This window comes from Littorina saxatilis, linkage group LG11 (genome assembly GCF_037325665.1).
Source record: "Littorina saxatilis isolate snail1 linkage group LG11, US_GU_Lsax_2.0, whole genome shotgun sequence".
Lineage (NCBI taxonomy): Eukaryota > Metazoa > Mollusca > Gastropoda > Littorinimorpha > Littorinidae > Littorina > Littorina saxatilis.
The window spans coordinates 32,957,553-32,978,483 of NC_090255.1; the positions used below are offsets into that span (position 1 = coordinate 32,957,553).

Sequence of the window (20,931 nt, forward strand, 5' to 3'; positions counted from 1 at the left end):
TTCCTCTCTTGCACCTATCCCTCTCAATCTCTGTATCTCTCTCACTGGTCTATTCTTTTCTTCGTCTGTCTGACTGTCTCTGTCTCTCTCTCATAGTTCTGGTTATTCATTGACCAGATTTCTTTTTAAAGCAGTACATAGCTAGACTACTATCTCTCTATCCCTCTCTCTGTGGTTTATTCCTTTGTCTTTCCGTCTGTTTCTATAACTGTCTGTCTTTGTTTCTCTCTGTCTATTCATATTAGTGTGTCTGTCTCTCTGTGCCTTTCTTTGTGTATCTCTCTTTCTTTGTATCTCTCTATTTATCTCTGTCTGTCTGTCTGTCTTCCCGTGTCTGTCTGTCTATCTCTCCCTCTTTATCTATGTGTGTGAGTGTGTGTGTGTGTGTGTCTCTCTCTTTTTATCTATGTATGTCTGTCTCTCTCTCATAGTTCTTGTTATTCATTGACTAGATAAAAAGGCAGTACGTACAAGGGGGCATAGAGCTCACATGCAGTTCCACCTCTCCGACTCGGCCGGAACGCGCGCCATCTTCCAAGTGTTTATTTTAGACTACAATAACACTTTACAACCTCTCTAATTCAAGCGTAAGATCCCCAACTGGTAATAGCTCGTACACCTGTGTAAGTCAATCTGAGTTCAGATTCTAAGTGGTGCGGGCAATGAGAACAAGGGTTAAATAACAAGGGGATATAGGTGTGGGTTTCTCAGTGGTGAAACTAATACCGTGAAGTGTCTTGTAAGCGTAAAACAAGATACGATAATGACTTATTCACGACGATTATGACATAAGCAAATGGGCGCTTTTTTAACATCCATCAGAGAGAAAGAGACAGAGACACGATCTGAAAAGAGGAGAAGATACCAAGAATGAGAAACCAAGAAACACACACACACACACACTTTACCTCTCAGAAAGGAAACATAGAGACCTTCTTCTCAAACGTGACAGAAGGATGTGTTAATGTCTTTTTTCCTTTTTGGATTTATTTTGATTTAAAACTTAAAAATTGGCGCATTTTAACAGGTTAAAATTTTTTTTAACCAGTAAAATCAAAGATCCGCCTACAAGAAAATCCTTCTGTTAATATTTAGTTTAATGTTGTGATAACACTGCAAACAGAACTTCTCTACACTCAGTATACTTGTGCAGTCATTGGCGCTTGAACATGTCCTTTGTGGCGGCCATATTATTGGAAGGTTTCTATGGCAACGAACATAACAGATTTTGCTTGCAGGCATGCATCTCTGCTCGGGAAGTGATACGTAACAGATATGTAGAGTAAACGAAATGTAATATGTCGACCAATAAAAGTTCATCTTGCTTGAAAGCAAATGTTGTCCCCTTTAGACCACCGTCTCTCCACCTGACGCTGCTAATCGACGTTTGTTGAAATCTTTCGTGATCGGTATCTGCTATACTCAACATGATGTTATTGTGATATAAATGTAAACATAACCCGTCCATGAGTTGCATGAACACACACACACTCGTCATTTTGGGAAGGATTTATTCGGAATTGGCCGTTTGTGTAGCGTTAACAATCGTGCCGCAGATACAGACTCTCGCACACACTGACAAATATATATCTAATGAACTCGACAGATACAGGGAAATATGCCTTAAACAATTCTTCATTGCCACGACTCACTGTGCGCATGGGTAGCAAGATGACGACCCTCTGTGTCTCTGCCTCCATAACCACCTACTTAGACCAATGTCTATAACCCGCCCCTCGCCCAATCTTTGAGCCTGCTCCTTTTTTTACAAGGAACTCGTAGCTAGTTTCCCAAACGGTGAACATCCCCCTTTACTCCCCCCCCCCCCCCCCTTTTACGATCTCAAAAAGAATCAGGTCTGAAAAGAAAGGAATAATGTGGAGGTACTCTTGCAATGGTTGTCAACGGATAGTCAGAAGAAAAAAAGGCAAAGGGGGTGGGGGAGGGGGAGTACTTATATTCGTGGAAGGGATATTTAAAGGGATTGGGGGGAGGGGGTGGGGGATGGATATTCTACTCTACCTCTCCGAGTTATAAACCTCCCCCATCCATACCGTACCCAGCCCCCCCCCCCCCCCTTCCTTCTTTTTTTGTCAACGAAGAATTAAATAAATACGATACCCACCGACACATGCACAGCCTGGCGGTGGCCTTTCCCGTAATTTCCCACTGCTGACATGACCGAGACAAACTTTATTCTCCAACATCGATATATTTTTTTTAGGAAGTGATATAAATGCCACGAAGAGCTATTGTTCGCATCGAGACGTCTTCTCCAATTCAATTTCAATTTTGACGTATAAGATTTCACTTTGGAAGAGGTCAAGAAGAAACGTCTGGGTTTGTGTATTTGTTGTCGTATCTCATTAAGTTAAAAGGGCACTCACCTTACTGAGGGGTGCTTTAAAATCCTGTTGATTTATGTATTTATATTTTTGTAACTTAACACTTTCGTGACGGGAGGTGACTATATTAGTAATAGCGCTGCAACGCCCACGGACGGGAAGTGACTATTTTAGTATTAGACATACAAGGTACACGACTCGTGATTGCTTCCCGGTTTTTGAAGCTTGCAGTAAATTGAGTTGTTTCCCTTGATACACGTGGTTTTCTCTTCCGGCTTGATCAAATTAGTGCAGATTTGCGTGGTGTTTTCGAACAAAAAAAATGAATCGAAGGCGAGCCTTGTCACGGGAGGAGATTCTCCGGATGTTGGATCTTGAGGATCCTGTAGATCATGATACATCGTGTCGTTTTAGCCTCAAGAAAGCGATAATAGCAGTGATATTGAGGAAGAAACAGTCCCGTTGTTGCTAGTACGAGTCGGCAACTACACGTGGTAGGGGGTGATACTGCTAGACGAACATGTATCTCGGAATCGTGCAGGAGCTATAGGGGCGTGGCAGCACTGATAACAATGGATGGCTGGAGCCTTCAAATCCTTTTGGAATTGTTCATAGGTGTACAGTTGGTACTTTGTTGTGAAAATGTGACTTATATTCAATATGGATTACCTAGACATCATTTGGTGAGTGTTACAGTTTTGTTTCATTTGAGTCAGGATGCTGTGAGTGAATGCGTGATTTGCTTGTTTTTTTCTTTGTACTGTCTCCTTATTTCTGTGTACAATGTTAACAATATTTCAGCTAATTCATAGGTTTTACACCTTGTTTGGTTATAACATTATTTATAATACTTTCTGTTAAAAAATAACTTTTAAAAAAAGCAGTGAAAAATAAAACACACACAAAAAAACGTTAAAAAACACAAATTATCCCCCTTTCACCCCCCTTTGCTAAAACAAATCGCGTGACAAACTTATAAATAACACGACTGAACTGGGCATCCATTTTTGAATTAGTACACAAAATTTGGTGGTGATTGGACTTAATTCAAGCTTGCTAGACAGATTTCTTTACAGTTACTGATTTTTGGGAAGTTTCTTGGTGGCAAGCTTGGGCAGGCAGGACGTTAACGCCGTGGCAGTGCTAGTCACAATAGTGTTAAAGCAGTAAAAAAAAAAAAAAAAGTCAATTTTAAGGGGCTTATTGTCCGTCAGGTCTTAATTGCCTATATTGGGCATGAATTGGTTTATACGATTCGAGTTTTTACGCCCTCACGGCTTTTGATGTATGCGTGTTTAGGTGGTATCAGCAGTGCTACAGTAGTGCGGAATAAATGAAACTAGTGGTACCCGTGCTACGCACTTTGTGTGCTGCGCATGCGATGTCATTTTGTTGGTTATGTGCTTGTGAAAATGTTGTTTGCACCCCTCCCCCCCCCCCCCCCCCCCCCGCACATTATCCCGCATATAATGAATTATATTCTCTTGGTGAAAAATAAAATGTTAACCCTTACACCGGTGCAATTCTGTAACACATGTTACATAGCCACTGGTGAATTAACAGAGAGAAAAATAACAAAAAACAGTCATATAGGTTTTCGCATCAATGGGAGGTAATCGGAACTGACCAAAAAGACTGCGCGACCGCACGCGACTATACAAACAAACAAAATAAAATACAGCAGGTATGGCGTTTGCATGAATCCATGATTACGTCTACATGAACAACAGTGATAAAAGTGCGCATCTCTTCCCAGCCGTGCAGCGCTTTGAAAGTTGGAAGCATTAAAATTTAAACGGGTAAAAAGCCATCGTGAAGATACGAAAAAAAGTATGACGTGTAAAATACTTAATGATTCAAACGCATAGTATAACATATGTAACTGACAACAGAAAATATATACATGGTTCACACACACAATCGAGTGCACACATCCATGCTTATTTAAAGTCATGTACACACACACACACATACATACATGGCATCAAGCAACACACAATTAAATGACACATATGGAATATGGAAAACGTATAATGGACATGAACATGGCAAGTAATTTACACCGTTACCTACTATAAAATTGATGATATATATATATACCACTCACTTGCTATTCGCCTAAAAGCTTGCAGTGTGCTGTGACACATATAAGAAACCAGAAGAAAAAAGGACTTTACTTTGGCGAAAAGAGCATATGCTGCTTATTTTTGTACATAACTGCTATAACTGTATTTTTTCCGAACACTTACATGTAAAAAACATAGAGATATATCTTACCATTTCACTAAGACAGCCAAAATAACGGTCAAATTAAGGGGAGATCATGATGACGTACATGTCTATGGTTGCACCGGGGGAAAATATTTAGTCGCTGGAACCTATAAGGTTATACGGCGACTTATCAGGTGATAATGTTTCGAACTTATCTTTTAAAAATTAAGTAAACAAATCTATGGAATATTTTGGAGTTCCATTAACAGATAAACAGATCTATCTATCTTCTTATATAGGTTTTCGCATCAATGGGAGGTAATCGGAACTGACCAAAAAGACTGCGCGACCGCACGCGACTATACAAACAAACAAAATAAAATACAGCAGGTATGACGTTTGCATGAATCCATGATTACGTCTACATGAACAACAGTGATAAAAGTGCGCATCTCTTCCCAGCCGTGCAGCGCTTTGAAAGTTGGAAGCATTAAAATTTAAACGGGTAAAAAGCCATCGTGAAGATACGAAAAAAAGTATGACGTCTAAAATACTTAATGATTCAAACGCATAGTATAACATATCTAATTGACAACATTGACAACAGAAAATATATACATGGTTCACACACACAATCGAGTGCACACATCCATCCATGCTTATTTAAAGTCATGTACACACACACATACATACATACATGGCATCAAGCAACACACAATTAAATGACACATATGGAATATGGAAAACGTATAATGGACATGAACATGGCAAGTAATTTACACCGTTACCTACTATAAAATTGATGATATATATATACCACTCACTTGCTATTCGCCTAAAAGCTTGCGGTGTGCTGTGACACATATAAGAAACCAGAAGAAAAAAGGACTTTACTTTGGCGAAAAGAGCATATGCTGCTTATTTTTGTACATAACTGCTATAACTGTATTTTTTCCGAACACTTACATGTAAAAAACATAGAGATATATCTTACCATTTCACTAAGACAGCCAAAATAACGGTCAAATTAAGGGGAGATCATGATGACGTACATGTCTATGGTTGCACCGGGGAAAAATATTTAGTCGCTGGAACCTATAAGGTATAACACATGTTACATAGCCACTGGTGAATTAACAGAGAGAAAAATAACAAAAAACAGTCATATAGGTTTTCGCATCAATGGGAGGTAATCGGAACTGACCAAAAAGACTGCGCGACCGCACGCGACTATACAAACAAACAAAATAAAATACAGCAGGTATGACGTTTGCATGAATCCATGATTACGTCTACATGAACAACAGTGATAAAAGTGCGCATCTCTTCCCAGCCGTGCAGCGCTTTGAAAGTTGGAAGCATTAAAATTTAAACGGGTAAAAAGCCATCGTGAAGATACGAAAAAAAGTATGACGTCTAAAATACTTAATGATTCAAACGCATAGTATAACATATCTAATTGACAACATTGACAACAGAAAATATATACATGGTTCACACACACAATCGAGTGCACACATCTATCCATGCTTATTTAAAGTCATGTACACACACACACACACATACATACATGGCATCAAGCAACACACAATTAAATGACACATATGGAATATTGAAAACGTATAACGGACATGAACATGGTAAGTATTTTACACCGTTATCTACTATAAAATTGATGATATATATATACCACTCACTTGCTATTCGCCTAAAAGCTTGCGGTGTGCTGTGACACATATAAGAAACCAGAAGAAAAAAGGACTTTACTTTGGCGAAAAGAGCATATGCTGCTTATTTTTGTACATAGCTGCTATAACTGTATTTTTTCCGAACACTTACATGTAAAAAACATAGAGATATATCTTACCATTTCACTAAGACAGCCAAAATAACGGTCAAATTAAGGGGAGATCATGATGACGTACATGTCTATGGTTGAACCGGGGGAAAATATTTAGTCGCTGGAACCTATAAGGTTATACGGCGACTTATCAGGTGATAATGTTTCGAACTGTTTAGTAAACAAATCTATGGAATATTTTGGAGTTCCATTAACAGATAAACAGATCTATCTATCTTCTTATTATTTTAGGTTCGTCTGGGGTAGAGAAATAAAACACACAGCTAGGTTCGTCTGAGGTGCGGTCGCGTGTTTAGTCGAACCGAAAGTTGAAGAAGAACCAATCACAGATCTCTTTCGCCGCGATGTCAAAGTTCAGGTCAAAGTTCACTGTTGTCTGCTCAAATTTGCGAGACAAACCTCTTCAAACTTTGTTCGTGGACAAAATTGGAAGTCGGGACCTAGCGGAATCGATTTCCTGGGTCACGTTGGCATAGCAACCGAAGGAGAAGGCACAAATCCGCGCGGTTTGGTCACAGGAATCGAAAAACCACCGAAAATCCTACCAGTATTATATAGTAGATGATGACGCGACAATACGCGCAGTTCTTTCCACCTCTCTCTCTCTCTCTATTTCTCTCTCCTTCCCTTCCTCTGTCTGGCTGGCTGGCTATCTCCCCTCCCCCCCCCCCCCTCGCTCCGTCTATTCATTTGTCTGTCTGGATGGCTTGCCGTTTGTCTCTGTAAGCCTCTCTCTCTCTCTCTCTCTCTCTCTCTCTCTCTCTCTCTGTCTCTCTAAGAGATGTCCCCTTGGTAGAGGAGCCCTCTAAATGCAAATCTTACGATGTGAGGGCAATTTTCTATAACGAGAGTATGACGATTTTGCCCTCTGTGCACCTTCATCGTCCTTACTTTCAGAGCAAACTCTGAGACAACATCATTTTGCTAGTCTCAAGAGAAAGGAGGGGGGAGGGGGAGGGAGGGTTGCGAAGAGAGTGAAGGAGAAAGAGACGGTAAAGAGAGCCAGAGAGTGCGAAGTTGAGAGAGAGAGAGAGAGAGAGAGAGAGAGAGAGAGAGAGAGAGAGAGAGAGAGAGAGATACAGAGACTTGTTTGTTTGTTTATTTGTTGTTTAACGTCCAGCCGACTACGCAGAGCTATATCAGGACGAGGAAGGGGGGGATGAAGGGGGCCACTTGTCAAGCGATTCCTGTTTACAAATGCACTAACCCATTACTTGTGTCCCAGCAGGCTTTAGTAAAACTAAATTAATACCTACTGGAAGATTACCAGTTTCCCGTATTTTAAAATAGGCTTAACCTATCTACTGCTGGACTTACATCAGAACACTAACAGATTAAACTATACATGAATCGCGAGACAAGCGGCAAGAGAAGAGATTTTTGGAAAAAATACAGGTGAATGAGCAAGAAGGCAGAAAAAAGAAAAGAATTCATGAAGAAAAAGAGAGCATGACAGGAAAGAGGAACCAAAAATCTACCTAACAGCAAACTAGAAAGCTCCTGCGGTTCCAAAAACAGGAGGGGCCTTTAATTTCATAACCGCAGTGCCCCACTGCGGGAGATACAGAGACAAAAACACAGAGATTGATATAACATCCTGATATCCACAACGATTGTGTACTCATATCAGCTACCTCTGATTCCGAGCAAGGTCTTAGCCAAGTTCTTTTTGCTGGTCTGAAATGGATGATGCCGATGTCTACTGTGTTTTCGCCTGTCCATCACAGTAACCGTCTAACAAGAGAGAGAGGTAGTGTGGAGACAAGGGTTAGGGAAAATAAAAGCAGCGAATGGATGTTCTCTCGAACTAATTCGAGTACAATAAAAAGAGCGGTCATCTGTGTGTGTGTCTGTGTCTGTGTCTGTGTGTATGTGTGTGTGTCTGTGTGTCTGTGTATGTGTGTGTGTGTGTGTATGTGTGTATGTGTCTGTGTATGTGTGTGTGTGTGTGTATGTGTGTGTGTCTGTGTATGTGTGTATGTGTGTGTGTGTATGTATGTGTGTGTCTGTGTATGTGTGTGTGTCTGTGTGTGTGTGTCTGTGTATGTGTGTTTATATATCTCTCTCTTCCTCTTTTTTATATCAAAGCAATTGTGTACACCATCACAGATCATTGGAGTGTCTGTCTCACTGATAGCAATGGTACCCACTCTTTTCCTGCCCGTGCAAAGCCGACAGATGTATTGTCGGAATTCGTCTGGGCCTGCAACATAATACATTGTTGCGCACCGGTGTTTTTTTGCTGTTGGTTTTCTGCGTTAATTTTTAACTGACTCGTTGTGTGTGCATCAACATGTCGCGCGCGGTGTGAGCGCTTAACCGAGCCGTTAAGTCGAACCCTTAGGTAATCTGAATAAGGACCTTTTTCGTATTCGTCCTTCAACTGACCCCGTAATTACAAAAAGCATGCAAGCCATCGACCTCTCCATACGTTTTCAATTCACACACTTTAACACAACTAAAATCAATCAAACTCTCGAAAGTTTTTTTCAGTACACGATTTGGAGCGCCCTTAGTTCGTGACACATTCAGACAGGATAGACAAAAAATTAAAAAAGAGTGGAGTAGGGGGAACGAACCAAATTGAACATAAGAAAAGAAAAGGTAGGCACCACATGGTTCTTTTCTTTGATGAAGTGAAAAGAGTACAAAGTAACACCTTTCTTCATGGAGTTTCGTGACGAACACTATCGAACCTAAGGTCACATTTGGCGACGTCTTCATTTCCGGTTCCTTTTTAGCAGGAAAAAAACGTGTAACAATAGAAGTATGTATTACATTTAAAAAAAAATTATTAAAAAAAGTCGCGTAAGGCGAAAATACAACATTTAGTCAAGCTGTCGAACTCACAGAATGAAACTGAACGCAATGCAATTTTTCAGCAAGACCATATACTCGTAGCATCGTCAGTCCACCGCTCGTGGCAAAGGCAGAGAAATTGACAAGAAGAGCGGGGTAGTAGTTGCGCTGAGAAGGATAGCACGCTTTTCTGTACCTCTCTTCGTTTTAACTTTCTGAGCGTGTTTTTAATCCAAACATATCATATCTATATGTTTTTGGAATCAGGAACCGACAAGGCATAAGATGAAAGTGTTTTTAAATTGATTTCGAAAATTTAATTTTGATCATAATTTTTATATTTTTAATTTTCAGAGCTTGTTTTTAATCCGAATATAACATATTTATATGTTTTTGGAATTAGAAAATGATGAAGAATAAGATGAACGTAAATTTGTATCGTTTTATAATTTTTTTATTTTTTTTTACAATTTTCAGATTTTTAATGACCAAAGTCATTAATTAATTTTTAAGCCACCAAGCTGAAATGCAATACAAAAGTCCGGCCTTCGTCGAAGATTGCTTGGCCAAAATTTCAATCAATTTGATTGAAAAATGAGGGTGTGACAGTGCCGCCTCAACTTTTACAAAAAGCCGGATATGACGTCATCAAAGGTAATTATCGAATAACAGAAAAAAACGTCCGGGGATATTATTCCCAGAAACTCTCATGTCAAATTTCATAAAGATCGGTCCATTAGTTTGGTCTGAATCGCTCTACACACACACACACACGCACAGACAGACAGACAGACAGACAGACAGACAGACAGACAGACACACACACACACACACACACACACACACATACACCACGACCCTCGTCTCGATTCCCCCTCTATGTTAAAACATTTAGTCAAAACTTGACTAAATGTTAAAATGGAAAGGTAAATAAAATAAATACTTATACTGTGGAATGAAATGGAACAAATCAAAAGTTTAAAAAAATCAAAAAAAGCGTGTGTTCTTCAATGAAATTCAATGAATTTAAAAAGCCACAAAAGAACTAAATTACACAGACAGCTAAATCACGGAAGAAACTAATAAACTTAAAGAAAAGACAAAAGTCGATCTTAAGAAAAAAAATAATCTATTACGAAATTGAAACTCTGCGTGTGATTTTCCCACGCTTTAAAGGATTGCCTCCGTTTTGTTTTTTGGAATAGCTTTGCGTGATATGATACAGAGAAGAAGAAAACAGAAAAAAGAATGAGAGAAAGAAAAGAAAAAACAAGTCGCGTAATGCGAAATTACATTTAGTCAAGCTGTCGAACTAACAGAATGAAACTGAACTCACTGCATTTTTACAGCAAGAGCGTATACTCGTAGCATCGTCAGTCCACCGCTCGATGCAAAGGCAGTGAAATTGACAAGAAGAGCGGGGTAGTAGTTGCGCTGAGAAGGATAGCACGCTTTTCTTTATCTCTATTCTTTTTTACTTTCTGAGCGTGTTTTTAATCCAAACATATCACATCTATATGTTTTTGAAATCAGGAACCCACAAGGAATAAGATGAAATTGTTTTTAAATCGATTTCGGAAATTTTATTTTAATAATAATTTTTATATTTTTAATTTTCAGAGCTTGTTTTTAATCCGAATATAACATATTTATATGTTTTTGGAATCAGAAAATGATGAAGAATATGATCAACGTAAATTTCAGACATGGGATTCTTCCTTAAATTTACGGATTTCCGCAAATTTTGAGGCTCAAGAGATCATTTTTGAGATTCGTGCAAATCCGTTGAGAAAATTGGGGGGGGGGGGGGGGGGGGGTATATAGGTTTGAACGCAAGTTTTTGGGCCGTTTTTCTGATCGCGACGCTTCCTTCCAAATTATTCTTGAACTGTTGTTCCTAAAATGTCTGTTTCGAATCCAGTCGAGCCGTGTGGGAACGCTCTGCCAACACATTACCACTGTTTCAAATGAGCTATCGGGGATCCAGAGATCTTGAAATCGTCCCGAATGAGAATGACTAGGCGCCATTTTTACCACGCTTCAATTAAAAATCCGAAACAATGAGGAAGCTTATGCGAGACGAGACCGTTTTCGCCCGTGAAATTGACAAAGAGAAATACACAAAAAAATCTTTGGAGGTTCGACTGGCTTGATGAAGTCGTGTCTTTGAACTGGAAAGATGATAAAGGACCAAAGAACAAGGATGTCAAGGTTGGCGATACTATCGCTAAAGTCAACTTGCCAGGGAAAGCACAGTGCACTTTGTGCAACGACATCATAAACTACGCCTCCAACGGAAAGACTTCACTGAAAGCCACTTGAGAAGCACCAAGCACATGACTAACGTGAAAACCCAGTTGGGTAGTCAGTCACTGCGATCGTGTGGCACCGACAAGGTAAGAAAATTGAAACCATGTGTTCACCTCCTCCTCCCTCTATCTGTCAGTCTGGGAGTCTGTCAGGGCGGTGTTGCTTTGACATTTAACGTGCGCCACACGCAAGACAGAAGTCCAACACAGGCTTCATGTCTCACCCAGTCACATTATTCTGACACCGGACCAACCAGTCCTAGCACAAACCCCATAATGCCGGACGCCAGGCGGAGCAGCCACTAGATTGCCAATTTTAAAGTCTTAGGTATGACCCGGCCGGGGTTCGAACCCACGACCTCCCGATCACAGGGCGGACGCCTTACCACTAGGCCAACCGTGCCCGCCTGGAAATGCCCTGTTTCTGGTGTTCAAACTGCGTGACCTATTGCATAAATAATTCGGCGAGTCTGAAGTACTCCACCAATTTACGCGTCAACTTAACGCTACAATAATTGCTTCCTATTTGGCACAAATGCTTTGTAAATAATTAGAGCACCCCAGCTTTGCTTGTTTTGTTTGGAGCAACGCCCAAGAAATGTTCTAATTATTCAGCAACGAGACCAAAACAATACAATACGCATTTGTGTTTCCAATGTGTGTGTGTGTGTGTGTGTGTGTGTGTGTGTGTGTGTGTGTGTGTGTGTGTGTGTGTGTGTGTGTGTATGCGTGCGTGCATGTGTGCGAGTATGTGAGTGCGCCTGCCTGTATGTATGTAAATGTTCTGGGTTTCTTTTTAGTATTATGTAGTTTCACTACATACATTTTTTTTTTTTTGGGGGGGGGGGGGGGTAATTTTTTTCAGTCATTTGAGTTCAGCAAATATTTTCATGATTGTTGTGCAGAGTATCTACCGACTCGAAACTTTGTAGAATGGTCGTGGACGAACTGAAGTTCATGTACAACAACCGTGAAAAAATTGATCCCCCAAAAATGCAACCCTCAAAAATGCTAGTAACTTATGTTGACCAAAACACTTAATATCTTGGGGACATAATCTACAGTGTGTGCATGACCCTTCCACAAAGTGGCAATTTTGTCGTTCGAATGGTCTGACTTCTGCGCAATTTCAAAAAAAGATGCCTAAATCGGCGATCGACTCAACAGAACGAGGTTTGACAATGAGCGGTAGCAATACTTGCCTGATTTAAACCCTCGAGACTTTTACCTTTTGGATTATCTGAATGTCTGAGCTTACACAAACTCCCCCGTCACCCTCTGGATCATGGCCTGAAGAAAGCAGCAACAGCTAGTTTAAGGGCAATCCCTGGACAGGAAAGCTTTCGTGCCATTGACAATTTTGCAGGTGTAATTTTGAACACATTTTAGAGAAAAGCTAAATGTCGGACCAGTTAACATAGACTCGAAACTATGTAGAATGGTGATGGACGAACAACTATGGAAGTATTTGATAAACTCAAATGACTGAAATAATTAACCCCTTCTTTGTAAAGTTACACTGTCAAGCAAACTTCATCCATGGAAAATGCCCCGATCCTGCCTGTAACTGCTGTATTCAAGTCATGATTGTCTAATGTTGATTAAGGTATGCTATGTCATTCGATTTACCCCAAAGGTAACAATCTTGAGGCCTTAAATAGGGTTAGTTTGGCTACCGCCAAATGCAAACCCTCGTACTGTTGAGTCGATCCTCGAATTTGTCCATTTTGTTTGAAATTGCACAAAAGTCAGACCATTTGATCTATAAAATTGTCACTTTGTTGAAGTGTCATTCATAGGCAGAAGGTTATGTCACCCAAATATTGAGTTTGTTTGTTTTTGCTTAACGCCCAGCCGACCACGAAGGGCCATATCAGGGCGGTGCCGCTTTCAAATATAATGTGCGCCATACACAAGACAGAAGTCGCAACACAGGCTTCATGTCTCACCCAGTCACATTATTCTGACACCGGACCAACCAGTCCTAGCACTAACCCCATTATGCCAGACGCCAGGCGGAGCAGCCACTAGATTGCCAATTTTAAAGTCTTAGGTATGACCCGGCCGGGGTTCGAACCCACGACCTCCCGATCACGGGGCGGACGCCTTACCACTAGGCCAACCGTGCCGGTTTAAATATTGAGTGATTGGGTCAACATATGTAGAAGTTATTAAACAAAATTGTGGGTAGCATTTGTGTGTGGGTCATCCTGTATAATAACTCGTGCGCATACAAACACGCACTCACAGACGCAAAGAGCAACGTATGCACACATACAAACCGACCACAAACGCAGAGACTCATGCGCGCACATCACTGACAGATGGGGTGACAGGATTGCCTAGAGATCCTTTATGAATATTTCTTGTTAGTTTTCTTTTCTTACCCCCCCCCCCCCCCCCAACTTTGATGATATTTCTGTGTTCAATTGGTTGAATGCTGTATATAACTTCCAGACTGTCTTTCATCTGCTCATTTATATCAAATTTTAAATGTGTTTTGAAGACTAAACTATAAGCCTTAGGCTTGTGGTTTTCCTCCTTATAAATGTCAAGTCTACGAACATATAAACGAAAATAGTGCTTTTAGTTATGTGCTATAGAAATCTCCTTAATAAATAAATTCTTTCTTTCTTTATTTCTTTATTTGGTGTTTAACGTCGTTTTCAACAACAGAAACAAAATGCCCCGAACTCACACATTCTTTCTCCGAGTCACAAATATAAACATACACAAAAGGCATACTTGGAGATCTATTCTCTTTGAGATTGCACACACGGATATGATTCATGAACTGTAAATCATTTTCAACTAAATGTCCAGACTCTTAAAAGAAAGAAGTCACATCCGACAATCAAAACGACGATTTAAGTGTTGTTGTTTTTTTTAAACTCGGAGCAGCAAAGGGAAACAGGAACCTCCGACTTCAAACAGGACATCAAAGCCTTTTGAGTTTTGTCCGTATGACGGCTACACGCAATTTACAGCTACACTGACGAGGTATATAACGCTCGCGATGATGAATGTTTGGCTGTCAAGATGGGACGCTCGTGATTTGGGCGGTGGCGAGTTCCCCTGTTGGTATGGGGCTGGGGAGGGATGGGGGGGGAGCCCGTGTGTGGGTGTGTGTGGTGAGTAATTGATGTGCGAGGTGGCTGTCTTGGTTGGCTGGTTGGCTGGTTGGTCATTATTTTGTATCGTCTCTTGAGCAAGTAATGCTATTCGAGACCCATGCAAGTTTGTTTCCTTTTTCTATTCACATGACAAGCTCCATGCTTAAGACTGTTTACTATCAGGTCTTTCACTACAGAAAAAAAGGGAAAAAAAGAAGGGTTAGTTGGTTAGTTAGTTAGTTAGTTAGTTAGTTGTTGCTTTTTGGGTCCAGCGGACCATATAGGCCAAATCAGAACCCCACAAGTTTAACATTACACAAATTTAAATGAAACCAATTTCAAAAAACAAAATCAGGAACATTACCTGAAGGGAACACAAAAGTTGAGTCGAAACCCTACGTGTCAAGGATCTTTAAAATTAAAATCTTAAAATAAAGGCCAGACTCCCTTAAAAATCCAAAGAGAGCTGTAGAGCTGGTCTCCATAAAAATATGTTTCAAAATAGAGGTGTCAAAATACTTCACTCCGTAAATCATACAGATCAGCGCATTCAGTGAAAAAATGTATCACAGTAAAACTATTATCACAGGCGTGGCACCATGGTGCCTCTTCTCTTTTAAGCAGGTCAACATGTGTTATATAAGTGTGACCAGTGTGTAACCTAGCCAAAACACTTTCTTCTTTTCTTAGTTAGTTAGTTGTTGCTTTTTGGGTCCAGCGGACCATATAGGCCAAATCAGGACCCCACAAGTTTAACATTACACATATTTATATTAAACCAATTTTACAGAACAAAATTAGGAACGTCACCCGAAGGGACCATAAAAGCTCAAACGAAACCCAACGTGTCAAGGATGTTTAGAGAAAGAAGGGTCCATAACGGTTCACATTTTTTACTTCAAATCTTGTTACAAATCTTGACGTCGAACCTCAAAGACGGTGTAATGGCGAGATTTTCAAGAAGAAAAAGAAAGAAGCAACACATTGTGTGTGTGGGGGGGGGGGGGGGGGGGGGGGGGGGGATTGATATCTTCACTTTTTTGTCTCAAAAGTCATTCATCAAAAGGCAGTTAACAACGTCGTGTAATCGTCGTGTTACCCTTCATATAAGTGGCACCAGGCTATTCAAGCAGAGCCTATCCATCACAATTCTGAAACTGATCAACTGCATACCTATAAGTCGCGTTTCTTTCGCGAAAGGGCATGTAGATCAACGGCTGTCTTTCAAACAATAACGTACGACATGCAAATTGGATGAGAGGGTGTCCAAGCGAGCACAGGCGCTGTCAGACATGTCATTCTGCCCGACTGCCGTCAGAACAAAGGAAAAGAAAGGGTCCCTTCGAAGGATTTACAGTGATCATAGTCTCAAAGTCACAGACTGACGAAGACAGACAAACACGCACAGGGGGTTTCCGGACCACCTCCCACCCCCCCACGCTTTTTAACTTTCTGCTAGAGAGCTTGTTTACATGGGGGCCATCTTAGCCATTGTCGGAAGCATTTTTTTTGTCGGTCTCCAATGTTCTTTTTTCTTTTCTTTATTTGGTGTTTAACGTCGTTTTCAACCACGAAGGTTATATCGCGACGGGGAAAGGGGGGAGATGGGATAGAGCCACTTGTCAATTGTTTCTTGTTCACAAAAGCACTAATCAAAACTTTGCTCCAGGGGCTTGCAACGTAGTACAATATATTACCTTACTGGGAGAATGCAAGTTTCCAGTACAAAGGACTTAACATTTCTTACATACTGTTTGACTAAAATCTTTACAAAAATTGACTATATTCTATACAAGAAACACTTAACAAGGGTAAAAAGAGAAACAGAATCCGTTAGTCGCCTCTTACGACATGCAGGGGAGCATCGGGTAAATTCTTCCCCCTAACCCGCGGGGGGGTAGTCTCCAATGTTTTAAGATGCCAAAAAGAACACCGCTGAAGGCATCCGGTGCCACAGGAAAAAAAAAAAAAGATTGACAGTTTTTTTTCTTCTCCATGAATGCCAATGCAGACGGTAAGTGAACGAGATGATCGACGCGGGTATCTCTAGATCTATTATTATGATCCCATTAGACGCCTGAGGACGTCGAAGACCTACCCTTGGTCAACAATGGGCCAAATCCGACTGGACGGCTTGGCACTGATGCTTGTGCACAAGAATGTCCCTGTGAACATTGAAGAAGCTGTGGACACATTTGCAAAAGCAAAAAGAACGCAGATGGATGCTCTCTACATTAGTGAGTTCTCTTTTGATAAGTGCAACGCACTGAACTGCTGAATGTGGGCTGTTTGAGGATGGTGGCTCAGCTAATGGATCATAGCCAACTATTTGCTTTTGTAGTCAGCCGGCTTTTGTCTTCTTAAAGATACTGGACTTGTCAAATCCAGGTGCACGGAGACCCTGGGGCTTTTAGTCATACCTCAGGCATCTATTCCTTTGAATAAATACCAAGTTTCATTGACTTCCATCCAAGGAGTCAAGAACTGCAATTTATTTACGAATTAATTTCGTACTCGGACCGCCGGGTCTTGGCCTATTTTTGGATCTAAATTTAGATCAGGTAGATCACCACATCACAACAGATAAAGTTGGATGAAACTTAGTCTCAATCAAAAGGTACTTTACAAAACAGGGAAGGAAGTAGGGTCATGAATAATTAATTTCCAATCAAATGGCCTCTTGCAGACAGCGTTCGTTCGTGTCACGGGCGACTTCCGGCTGCAGAAAATGCCGAACCCGTGTGAGGGCTTTGCAAACCTATGAATGTAACAAGGTAAAGTTCAAGATTACCCATATAGGTTGAATGTACATCTAAACAGAGGCTTACTTTGTGGAAGAAGTGTTATATACTTACGTTGATCTTCTTCACTTGGCTAAGCTGTTCTTATTCTAACCCCGGTTCCGGATAGCGTGTTAAAATTTAACTTAAATTCATAGCTTAGAATCCAGTGACATTCTTGACTTATTTTTGATACAAGTCCATGTAAGCAAGCCAAAGAACATTTGTAGTGAAACTGATTGACGGATTGAGCTCCAAACTTAAGCATAAATAATTAATTTTGTTGTTCAATCGACAAAAATGGCGTACGTTGTCAACCATGGGACATAATTCATATACGAAAGAGTTGTCTCCCTTGTCCGATAATTCCTTCTTTGACCCATGTAAACAAAATGCATTCGTACAGTTCATCGGAGTTCATAACAGCAAAATGGTCACTGATTCATCAATACATATAATTTCTTTATTTTTTTAATAGAACCATTCTCTTCAAGTACATGTATGTATTTGTGTGTTCTCAGATGGCATCGACCCCTAAAAGGCTGAGCCTCCATGTCAGTGATACTGTAAGTATGTTTTGGTACTATTTTGCTTTGAACGTCTTTCCGTGACTCAGAATGTATGTCCTCTCAGCTTCCAGCCAAGGTGTTGGGTCTCTGGGATTGCAGTCAAGTTGATGGAGACACAATACACCAGTTAACAGTTCCGCGGCCATTTTAGATCTCGCACATGCGCACTTCTTTTATCACGAGCAGATTCGACCCATTTCCTTTTCCGGGTGATGCGCATATCGTTTTTCGGCATGATTATGTCTTTTTCCTTTTCCGGTTGATTTCACCGCATGCGCAGATCGTGTTATTCGCCCACGTTTCTACGCAAGGGACACTACTCCGGCGCACTACTCCACCCATTGAAAGGGGGAAACATTTTCTTCAGTACAAGTAGTCTTTATGAATAATCAATTGACAAGAAGGACGTTGTAAATTCATTCAATGCAGATAAAATAAGAAATATGTTTGACGAACTTGTTCTGTTCTTATTCACATGACAAAATATGTGAAGATCGAGAGATGTTAGATAAAAACCGTGTTCCAGGCAACTCGCAAACAGATAACCGCTGTGTATTTCACCACAACCCAACGCAAAGGAAACATGACACACTACTATTTGGCATACCTTTTTGCATTCATTGAACTTTCCCCAATAAATTCAGCTCACATCAGTCGAACTAAAAGTTTGTCAAAACACGACACACAGGCGATAACAAATGCCCACCTGAACTTGTGGTGGTTCGCAACCACACACTAACGACCGTCGAGGCACGTAATGAATTTTGCAATCTTCCGACCACCATTTTTAAGTCGGTTACTCCCCATTACCGCAACCAATAACACAGCATGTTGACGCCATCGCTAATTTGGATGTAACGTGAGGTTTTTGTTATAACGTAGAGGAAAACACACCGTCCCGTTCAATTGCTTCCATCACGTTGAGCAGACGATGCAGCGGTTGCTCGTCGAAATTTCTCGTCCATTTGGGTATCACGTGAGTTTTCCTTCTTTGTACCATGTAAGTGCCGAAACTGTTAACTGGTGTATGTTGATTAGAACTAGAGTTGGATAAGATATTGTGGAATTGACAAAGATTTATATGCTTGTTAGGCCATTGGAAATCTCAATATGATGTTACCTGCTTATCATTACAGTATAACCAATATTTGCAGGTTAATTTGTCAGGTGTACCGTCCCACCGCCCGGAGCTTCAGACTCCAAGCTTCACAACAGTTGAGCATGAATATGGACGCCAGACTTGTTAGTGTCATGTATATATATATGTTATGTTTTTGTTTTGTTAGTGTAACCTGCCTAGTTTTTAAGGCATGGATTTTATTGTGTATGTCCATGTTACATTATTTTATTTATTTTGATTTTCCAACTATACTGACGTCGTATTGTGTGTGATATGACCATGGAGATACAAATCTGAGAAAGTTGTGTTACAAAGTAAACCCATCACTATTTTGATAAAGAAAAATAAAGAAAATCGGTCATATAGGGAGGGAGGTAATCGAAACCGACCAAACAGACTGAGCCAGTAGTACGACATATGTCGTGACAACCAGGTGACAGTATACATAAAGTAGCGCGACATATGTCGCGACAACCAGTTGAAGGGTTAACAATTTTTCATGCTGTCAGCCCATGCATGGTGCACCCGTTATATCTCTGTACACATTGCACGTTTTGAGAATGTACCCATTCCCATGCACATTGAGGGTAAAAAAAACACCATTCCCGCTGCACATGGTAAAAAGCAATTATGTATCCGGCATTGGAGACATGCATTTGTTTGTTTGTTTGTTTGTTTGCTTAACGCCCAGCCGACCACGAAGGGCCATATCAGGGCGGTGCTGCTTTGACATATAACGTGCGCCACACACAAGACAGAAGTCGCAGCACAGGCTTCATGTCTCACCCTGTCACATTATTCTGACACCGGACCAACCAGTCCTAGCACTAACCCCACAATGCCAGACGCCAGGCGGAGCAGCCACTAGATTGCCAATTTTAAAGTCTTAGGTATGACCCAGCCGGGGTTCGAACCCACGACCTCCCGATCACGGGGTTGACGCCTTACCACTAGGCCACCGTGCCGGTGGAGACATGCATGGTACACCATATTGTAATTGGAGGTATCTAGCTCCACACATCAAATTAGCAGGTTGTAACAGATCTATTGACACATAAGGCAGGAATACCACCTAGCTTTTTTAATTAATAATAATTAATAAATACATTGGAAACTATTTCAAAATGTTCATTCCTTTACTTTTATTGTGTGGTTTGTTCTTCATTTCATTGTGTGGTTTTCATACTGGTCTATTTTTGTTGCTTTTTTGTGTTTTTGATTTGCTTCTTTTTCAAGAATGTGATGTTTTTGTTCAATATTTTCGTACTAAACATGGTAATTTCGCCGCTGGACATTTTCCGCCTGGAGGACTTGCTGACCAGATGTTTTGCCAACTGAATCATACATGAACACACACATGAGATCGTGTTTTTAAACTTTCTTTGTATTCATTGTGTTTAACAGGGCTTAAAACCCACAGGACAACGGCATTCTGGAGGGCACTTTATTTATTTATTTATTTATTTGGTGTTTAACGTCGTTTTCAACCACGAAGGTTATATCGCGACGATGGAGGGCACTCATACACTTCAGCAGCTATGAAGGCAGTGCCGGGATTTGCGTCTGCTGTGCCCTTTCTTTGATGTGCCTTCACAAAACTCATTCTCGTAGAGAATGACTACTTCAGCATCAATCCTGTGGCAACTCTTGCTGTCCTAGCAGATATGGGAACACACTCTACAGAAAGAGCTAAAATAAAAAAATCTTTATTTTAAACTTGATGAAGTTGATCTCTCCCGACTCTTGCATCATGTGCAAAATTTGCATATAGCGACATATTTGAAATATTCATTCGTTGTGTGTGGTGTTCGAGAGTGCGTGTTG

The 20,931-nt window shown here is 40.6% G+C and overlaps 1 long non-coding RNA gene across 1 annotated transcript; it reads left to right on the forward strand.

Moving 5' to 3' along the window:
- The first annotated feature begins 17,812 nt into the window (after positions 1-17,812).
- On the forward strand, positions 17,813-20,546 carry LOC138980896 (uncharacterized). The gene is made up of 3 exons (XR_011460483.1): positions 17,813-17,984; positions 19,142-19,229; positions 20,512-20,546. It is a non-coding gene; the product is annotated as an uncharacterized lncRNA (long non-coding RNA).
- Positions 20,547-20,931: the final 385 nt, after the last annotated feature.